This window comes from Netta rufina (genome assembly GCF_964035555.1).
Source record: "Netta rufina genome assembly, chromosome: 2".
NCBI lineage: Eukaryota > Metazoa > Chordata > Aves > Anseriformes > Anatidae > Netta > Netta rufina.
The window spans coordinates 11,328,850-11,338,720 of record NC_140124.1 but is presented as its reverse complement, the minus strand read 5'-3'; positions in this window follow the sequence as shown (position 1 = coordinate 11,338,720).

Sequence of the window (9,871 nt, the reverse complement as noted above, 5' to 3'; positions counted from 1 at the left end):
TGTGTGTGTGTACAGATCCAGCTGCCACCAAAAAGGCAGTGGCTCAGAGGGGCCGCGTGTGGGGCACCAAGAACAGCAGCACGGATCCAGCAGGGTTTTGTCTATCAGTGTGTGTATGCATGTAACTGGGAGACCTGGGGGTCTGAGGGCCAGATACGGGATGGTTCCTGTGTCTGGGGCTCATTTTGTGAAGGGGTGCACAGGGCACGGCTGTGCGAAAGAGTCCTGAGCACCAGCAGCTGGAGCAGGGCTGTGGGCTTGTGAGGTTCAGACATCAAAGTGCCAGGAACTGTGGAGATCGGGAGGTACTGAGCCAAAACTACCCGGTCTGAGTGCCCAAGACCAGCTACTTGATATATTTTGTACATTTTCTGCTAGTTATGCTGATCAGGCAGAAAGGGGACGAGGACCAGGACATTCCATTTGGTGTCTGTGTGTGTGTGCTCATTCTGGGTATGCACCCAAACAACCCCAAACACACATCCTCTCACTTTTTTTTTTTTTTAATAATAACTTTTGATGGCTTGTCTCACACAAAATTGTAAAACCTTTAAGATAAAGGCATAGCTTGAGTGAATTCTGGAGCAGTTCATGATCTTGACTACACCTTGTGCTCCGTTCTTTGTTGCTTATCTCCAGCAAACATGAGACCCATACATAGACCAAGGACATAAACTTGAAACGCACCTAAATGCAGGCGTGTAATGCACTGTGCCTGTCTGTCCCTGTTTTCTACTTCACACTAACAATAAGCTGGCATGCATTGAAATATATCTGTTTTAGATAAATTACATTTTATGTGATACACTTTGGAAAATAAGTTAGATTAAGAACTGGAAATTCTTTGGCTTCCACACATTTTTTCCTCTCTCCACACAAAGCATGACATTTTCCACTTGAGAGAATCTAGTCAAGTATTACTCTGCCACTGCCCATTTTTCTACAGTACTAGAATTCAAATGCACAATTCCTTCCAGAGTTGCTTTATTTCATCATGTTACTAATTTTGCTGACACGCTCCAATGCAGTGGAAATTTTTAAGGTATTAGAAAATTAAGAGTCCCTATAATCAGTCAAGCCAGTAGCTAATCCTTTCCAGAAATTAATTTCCGTAATGACTGTATGAACATCATTTGATCATAAACACGCTGTTAGAACCATCCCTGTTGCTATAGCCTCTCAACCATGCTGCAGCTGCCCCATTATGATGAGCGCGCTGCTTCATAAATATTTTGATAATAATACTTCAGTCTGCTTTCCTGGTGCGTTCTTGAAGCAGTGAGATTTGGCTTCACATTTTATGTGTCACATTTTGCTTCCAAAACATAGGTTTAGAGAACAGAAGGAGCTCTTCCCTGGCATATCCCCAGGTCTTCCCAGTTTCTGTCACTTTTAGATGTGGACTCTGATCCTCACAGCCCTGCTGCACTTGCTGGTACCCAAAACAGTGACACACAGATGTGCACTGTGCACCCCTTCACAAAACTGAACCCAGACACTGGGATCATTCAATAGCTGCCCCCTGTGTGCCCCGTTCTCACACAGCCTGTATATTGCTACTCTTCTGAGCAGTTTTGAAGAGAACTAGTTCCTTCCAAGACGAAATGTGGGTACTGTGCTGGATATTGTCCTCTGGAGACTTCTTCCAGGAGCCAAGAGAGATGAGACCTTATCAGGTTGTTTTTCTTTCGGTCCACATGCTTCTTTCCCCAGCTGGCCTTCTGCACTCCGATGTCCATGCCAAACTCAAGGCATAGTTTTATGTTTTAAAAACATTGCTCCATTATACTGTAATTCATACCACTTTGAAATTAAAAACAAAATTGTTTTTGTGTCTTGTACAAGAGCAGCTAATAGCACCCAGCAGGACCCAGAACATGCTCAGAGAGGTGCTCAGGAAAATCAGCATGGGAATGGGCATCATGAGGGAACCAAGAAAACTCTGTAACAAATACCCCTGCAGGACACGTGAGATTTGTGCTGTGCCTGGCTGTGGCATAGTTCCCCTGAAGTGTCAGCTGAAAATTCCCGAAGTAGCCTCAGATTTAGGTGGTTGGGTCTGAATTTGATTTGTTCAAGGGTTTGTTGTTTTGGGTATACTTAACAAATTGGAGTGTTTCAATTAGATAGAGCATATCTTTGCTTTCTTAGCCCACAAAATGAGAAGCGTTCACAGCGTCGGAGAATCACAGAAGAGCTCAGTCCCTCTGGTCCCTGCTGAAGCAGGGCCACACAGAGCAGGGTGCTCAGGACCACATCCAGGCAGGTTTTGAAGATCTCTGGGAAGGGAGACTACAGCCTCCCTGGGCAACCTGTACCAGTGCTCAGTCACCCTCCCAGTAAAACAATATTTCCTGATATTGAGACAGAACCTCCTGTGTTTCAGTTTGGGCTCAATCCCTCCTGTCCTGTCACTGGGCACCACTAAAAAGGGCCTGGCTCTGCCCCTTTGGGCCTTCCTTTCAGATAATCCTATACATCGATAAGATCCCATGCTCATACAGGTCTCTTCCACCTGTACTACATTCATTCTGTAGAATCTCATCCAAATTAAGTTAAAGTTTAAATCATTTCAACAATTTGCTGTTGCAAAGCTATTTCCAGTGTCAGCCCCTATGTATGTATGTGTTCAAGTTTTAAAGCTCATCTCTCAGGCAAACCCTGCACGCACTGAACCTTGCCCAAGTGAAAGGCTCAGACTCTTGTTTCCTTACCAAAAATATTTCTGAGTGGGGTTTATAAGATAACCTGCAGGTCTGGCAGCAATATCCAGTCCCCCTCACCTTTGATATCAACACCTTAAGTCAAGCTGGTCAAAACGTTAACGAGCTGGTCAGCAATTAATTCTGTTAATTCTGAAGGCAATTTTACTTCAGTGTGGTGCTTGGATTTGGAGGGGAGCAGCCCAGACAGAAGATGCCTGTCAGCCTGAGAGCTGCCAGCCTGGGAACCAGCCCTGTGAGCCCGAAGCATCCTTGAGAAGCACTGCTGGCACCTTTGAAGTGCAGCTGAGCACGTGGGAACCGGAGACATCCTGCAGATACCACGGATAAGGGCAAAAGCGAGGATCTGCAACAGCAGCTTATCGTCTGGCAAAGAGAAAACAGTCTGGAAGAAAGGGGAAAACATCCTGAGAAAGCGGGAGCCAGCACTGCTGTTGTCTGCGTTAGCTGAAAGAAAGGAAAACAGTCTGGGGAAAGGACGGCTCTGCCCAAGGGGCTTGGAAACACCCGCGACCATTGGTTGTCTCGGGTGAGAACGGGCAACCAGCCCCATCCATTGGGTGCTCCGAGAGGTGGTGCCCTACGCCCCCCGGGGTCTCCAGGGTATATCAGGGCCCTGGTCTCCGTCCCAAATGGAGCCTCTCTCTGGGAGCACGTCCTGTGCTGCACGGACTTCTCCTTTCCCTCCGGGATTCCCGATAAATCGACCCTTCGCTGGACACGCCTGGCTTCCTCCAGATGCCGTGACGCGGATAGAAGCATATCTGTGAGCATAGAGGTAATCAGTCCTAACTGGATTTGCTACTTTCCTGGTGATGGGTTTGTTGTAACCTGTAGTATTAATATATATGTATATATATATCTACTTGCTGCTATATTATTGACTGCTACTGCTATAGATTGCTGCTGGTACTGATTGCTGCTATTAATAACAATATATATACTTGCTTTCCTGGTAATAGATCATAATAGCCTGATATATACTGCTGTTTTAATCGTAGGTATACTTGATAGTGGTATTTTGTAGTAACCTGCAATAACATAGAGAAACTTAGGGAATAAAGCCTCCGTGTCCTCATGTGTTAGAGAATCCTGTGACCCCACTGTTGTGATCTCTATAAAGCTGCAGGCTCGGTGAGCCTTTAGGCTGTGATATTAATTGGTGTAAGAAACGTGATTCTGTAAAATATACAAGTCATGGATGCTTGGGAGGATGCAGTAGAAGAGCAGAGAAAATGGCAACAGGATAAGGGGTGGAAAACCCCTAGGTGGGACAGGAATTGGGTAGCCGAGAATTGTTTCAACTGGGAAGCGCTGCGAGCAGAGTTCCAGAGGTGGCAGGAGAGTCATAAAAGCAAAGGCAAGGAAGGGAAAGGGTCCTTCATCGGGCTCCTCACAGAGGCATTAGCAGCTGCAGGCACTCTGTTTAAAACTACTCGGCAGAAACTAGAAACTGCCTCGCAGGATGCCTTGCAGCGAGCTAAAGACGCAGAAGCGCAAGCGAAAGACGCAGAAGCACGAGCGCAGGATGCCGAAGCACGAGCAGCTGCCTACGAATCTCACAGCCTTATTAAGGACCACTTGCTGCAACAATTAGAGACGAACCTCAGACCCCTGGCTTTAAGCCAGCTGGAGCAAGAGCATACGCGCCCGGTCTCCGAGAGTGAGATCATTGACGAAATGCACACACTGAAAAACGACAACGAGGATTCCGATTTTAGCAACGGGCTGTCTACACCCACCTCGATGCCCGAATCTAACCCAGATGAGACAGCCTCTCGGTACCCCATCACACAGCTCCCGGCTCCTGCCAGGGACGAAGGCTCTCCTCAGGTGGCGATGGCCGCTTTAAATTTTAATTCAGGACAGCTCTGGCAGAAGTTCATGCAGTTCAGCAAGAAATCCAGCGAGGACTGGCTGGGGTGGGTGGCGCGATGCTATCAGATGGGGGCTGGAACACTCATTCTTAATCAGAACGAGGCTAGACAAATATTCCTGGGAGGGGGGATAATTCTTCACAACCCCGATGAGGGGGCCGAACAGAACACCTTTTCTCTACTATCTTCAATTATACACGCTGTCAGACAAATGCAGGTACGGTGGGGATACAGCCCCCCTCCTCCCTGGAACACCCGCAATGGGTTTGCCAAGTGGACGATGAGACTGGCTGCCTGGGATGCCCTTAAGGCCCAGGGGGCCATCCCAGAGGACATGATGTCTATGATGGCTACAGAAGCAGGGAAATCGAGGCTCCTGGAAAACGCGGCGTACGGGGGAGCGAAGGGTTTGGCCTTAATGCTGTACAGCAGGACTTACAACTGGAACACTATAATGGTCCAAGGGCTGCAGTACTGGGTAGCCTTTATGAAAAACACCCCCAAATCAACAGCTCGCCAAAGGGAAGGGTGGGTCAGGGTCACCCAAACACCAAGAGGAAATCACAAAAAGGGGCAAAATATTCGTAAATTCCCTGCTGAGATGAATCGCCCTGACACAAGAAGATCCCCTGACAAACAGGAGCGAGACCTGGAGCGGAGACGCTTGTGGGGTCTCCTGCGGGGGATAGGATTCACACCAGGACAATTAGACAAGATGCCCACGTTCCTCTTACAGAGACTGTGGGATAATCGCAAAAGGGATTGCTCCTGCACCCCCAGTGTGAGTGAAGAGAAGCTGACAGACAGCGTTGATCCATCTGCTTCTCTGATCCCGACCCCAGATAACCCATCCCCTCCCCCGGTCCCTGATTCGGGAAACTGATGGGGGAACCCCCAGCATCCAGCCCAGGGAGTTCTGACATCCTGTCCCAAGAGGCTGAAATTTTTAGAATTAGTGTTAGCAAAAGTCTTTGTATGCCTTTAATAGTAAATGGTAAATATTTTGTTGTTGTTGCTGTTTTCTCATGGGTATGGGAGCCCCAGTATCAATGATCAAAGCGGAGCATGCCCCTGGATTAATAAAAGACAAGACTTTGAAAGGATTTCTGTGACAGGAATTGCTGGAAAAAGACAAGAGGTTCCTGTAGCCAAGATAAATCTGACTTTGCCCAATGGAAGAACACTGAGAGCTGTAGTGGCAGCAGGACCCTCAGGTGTATTAGGTATGGATATATTGAAATCTCTGACTATGAAGGTTCCTTTAGGCACCTGAGTGCCAAGCCATCAAACTCAGAACTCTGTAATTTCTGTAGATGAAATACCAGCTGAAGGGTCTACTGCTTTTCTATTACAGGCTGCACCTAAATTACCTGGAAGTACCTTAACTCATGCACAAAATATCATGTTAGCCCTGAAGCCCTGCAAGGTGTAGCTGCTGTCAGTCAGGATTTAGAACAACAGGGTGTTAGTCAGAAAACTCTGTCCCCATATAACTCCCCCATGTGGCCTGTCCATAAGCCTAACAGCACCTGGAATTTGTCAGTAGATTAGCAAAAATTGTGTGAAAATACTGAAAATAATGGATCCTTATGTGCAGCTGTTCTCTCTGTTAAAAATCTTATTTTTGCTATAGTGCAAGCACCCCTCCCTTGGATGCCTCCCCTGGAAAAGACAGAAGCATTTGTCATGGTCTCATTGCAAGCTGAGGATCAAGAGAAGTTTGCTTTTACCTCAGCAGAAACAAGTACACTTTCGCCTGATTACCCCAGGAATTCAAATATAGCCCTGTGTTGTCACGTCTGGCTTTGGCTAAAGAATTAGAACACGTTTGACACGAACCAGGGGTGAAAGTCTTCCTGGAGAAGCATTGCATTCGTTTATTATGCCATGTTTCAGCACACCAGGCTATGGGGCCAGTAATACCAGGCCCCATTTAGCCTACATGTAGGACTGACAGAAAGAGGGTATCAGTGAGAAATATGGCAATGAGTTCCCAATAAAGTCCAATTCATTCCTGTATCATTTCAATCAAACAGGTGGCAGAGTTCCCAGGTGTGATATTTGCCTTTGAAAAAATCATTCCCAGCTGCTTACCCAGTCCTATTCGATACTGAGCCCATCACATCAGATGCACCCTTAGAAATCCAAACCCTGCTCCATGTTCTTTAAAGAATTAGGGATTCTACTCCAATTCTGCAGGCAATTTGCATGCTCAGACGAGTTAAGAAAATGGGGACATACACAGCACAGTGCAGCTGGATCAAGGTGAAGCCGAGCCTTACAGGGAAACGAACGGAGCTTTTGGTCTTCGAGAAATGCGTAGATGTAAAACTTAGTAGCATGGGTTAGTGGTGGACTTGTCAGTACTAGGTTAAAGGTTTGACTAGGTCATCTTAGAGGTCTTTTCCAACCTGAATGACTCTGTAATATTCAAAGAGCACCCCTGGAAATGCCACCCTCACTCACTCAGGAGGCACCACCTCTGTCTGGTTCACACAGAGATGCTGAGGCTTGGTCTGATATCTGGTTCACAGCTGGGCAGCTCAGAGGGCTGGAGGGGAAGGGAAGGGCAAGGCTGCTCTCTGGCGACCTGAGGATGGAACAGCTCAAGCACAGGAGCTGGATGGGGCGGCTGAAGTGACCAAGCTCCTGGCCACGGTGCTGGCCCTGGGCAGGAAGCACCGAGTCCTGTGCAGCAAGGGCTCAGTGGTTCCCATACTGGAAAGCTTCTGGTAGCATCCCCACTTCGTGTAACCTCAACTCCAGGCATAAATGATCATCAGCAATTATATATTGGACAAACTGTCCTGTTAAATCATCCACAAAGGGAAGTTTCCCTTGCATATTACAAACACCCCTCCAAACTGCAACATGGAAGGTGCTCAATCGGCAGGGTGATGAGCATCTTACCTCTGAACAATGAATGTCCCAAATACCTAATACCCAAAAGGAATGAAGCGATTTTGTTTTTCTTTCAGGTTATCCGAGCTGCAACATCAGCAACGGGAAACTCAGATCATTTTCCTTGGATCCTGGTCCTACCTTATTCAGCGAGCTGATTGACTGGCAGCTTGCCATGAAAGGAAACAACGTCACGAGCAATTTGCTTCCCTTCTTATAATTGTTATTTTATATATGCAATGATTGGCTTATACCTAATAATTATAATCACGCTCATTCACTTACCCCTGGGATGGAATAGCAATCACATTGGTTAATTTATGAGTACAATTTCTGAAGTGGGCAATGAATCAAGCAGTTGGTGTTGCTTATACCACCCACGAACACCGATTGCTAAATTTTGGTGGTTAGCAGCCCTGAGGCATCTTGGTCTCAAAATAATTTGGCATACTAACTCCCCAGTACTCCAAATTATTGAGGACTGGGGCAATGCAAGACATGAGCGCAAACTGGGAGAAGAACATATTGAGAGCAGCCCTACACAGAAAGAATTGGGAGTTCTTCTGGACAAAAAGCTCGACATGAGCCAGCAGTGTGTGCTTACAGCCCAGAAGGCCAACTGCATCCTGGGCTGCATCAACAGAAGAGTGGCCAGCAGAGGAGGGAGGTGGTTATCCCCCTCTGCTCTGCCCTCGTGAGGCCCCACTTGGAGTGTTGCGTCCAGGTGTGGGGCCCCCAGCACAAGAAGGATGTGGGGCTGTTAGAGTGGGTCCAGAGGAGGGCCACAAAGATGATCAGAGGGCTGGAGCACCTCTGCTGTGAAGAAAGGCTGAGAGAGCTGGAGCTGATCAGCCTGGAGAAGAGAAGGCTCCAGGGAGACCTCATTGCAGATTTTCATTACTTAAAGGAGACTTATAAAAATGATGGAGAGCAACTCTTCTCAATCAGATAATGACTGGAAAGGGGGGAATGGTCTAAAACTATAAAAGTGTAGATTTAGATTAGATGTTAGGAGGAAATTCTTCACTCAGAGGGTGGTGAGGCACTGGCACAGGCTGCCCAGAGAGGTTGTGGATGCCCCATCCCTGGAGGTGTTCAAGGCCAGGCTGGATGGGGCTGGGGGCAACCTGGTCTAGTGGGAGGTGTCTCTGCCCATGGCAGGAGGTTGGAGTTAGATGGTCTTTAAGGTTATTTCCAACCTGAGACATTCTGTGATTCTGTGACTGACAACAAACCTTTCAAAGCACATTCATATGATAAGGCCCCATGGAGCAATGAAATGCTCCAAGGTACAAGTTCAACTTCGGTGAGAAAGATGAGCAATGGTAATTACATCTGATATTGCAATCACAACCAAGTGCAGTTTCAATTTAGATGTGACAGAACACAAACTTACACTGATTCTGAACTGAAAACCTCATGGACCTGTGATAATGAATCTGCACTTACAAACAAAGGTGGTTTCAGTGGGTTGAAATTCTGGACTATTGCATCAAATGTTAATCATATGAACTGTCAAAGACACTACAATTTCACCAGTCCTCATTCTACACACTACAGTCCATGCAGAGTACTGGCAGCAGTTGGGATACATGCAGCACAATGGGTCTGGCTGTGTGGATCTTAACCCCTTTCGGACAAACCCATCAAGCCAAAGATGCTTAATGAACTGTAATTGTTCTAAGCCATGATGTTCATTATGCAAACATTGCAGTAACTCTGTACAGGGCTGGTAACTTTTCTTCCTTCTTTTTTTTAGTACCTGGATGGTTCTGGCTTTGTGGCACCTGTAGAGTCTACCACCACAGTGGGCAGTACTTGCACCACAGCCCATCTTGGCCTCCATGCTTTTTGTTCTAAAGATCTAACATGAAACTTTCAATGCAACCGTAAGTAATAAGCGCAGAGTGCATAAGCCCTTAGTGACAAGACCAATTGAATTTCAGAAATTTGTACATGCGCTGTGTCCAAACTTGGGCATGCTGAATTGGAACGAGCTATTGTTAACATTTCTGCCACCCTTTGCTGCAGAATATCAGGACTCCGAGTGTGTAACAACACAAGCAATTTGAGATAAGCCAGACAGAGGCTTTAATAACTACGGTCATAGTGAGAGAACACCAGGGCAGCACCTGTCCCTGTGCCCCTGTGTTCTCCACCCAGTGGCTGCAGAGCCCCACCTCATTTACTGTTTCAAAGAAATGAAAGAAGTAAGGAAAGCCATTGTAATGTTAACAAAGCCAGGTGTGCATTGTCCGGAAGAATGGACTGCAGCCAAAAATATATATGTTAATGAGGCCAAGTGCTCATTGCTGCATGGATGGGCTCCTTGAATATCTTGTTAACAGCCATGACTGACACTGTGGTGGG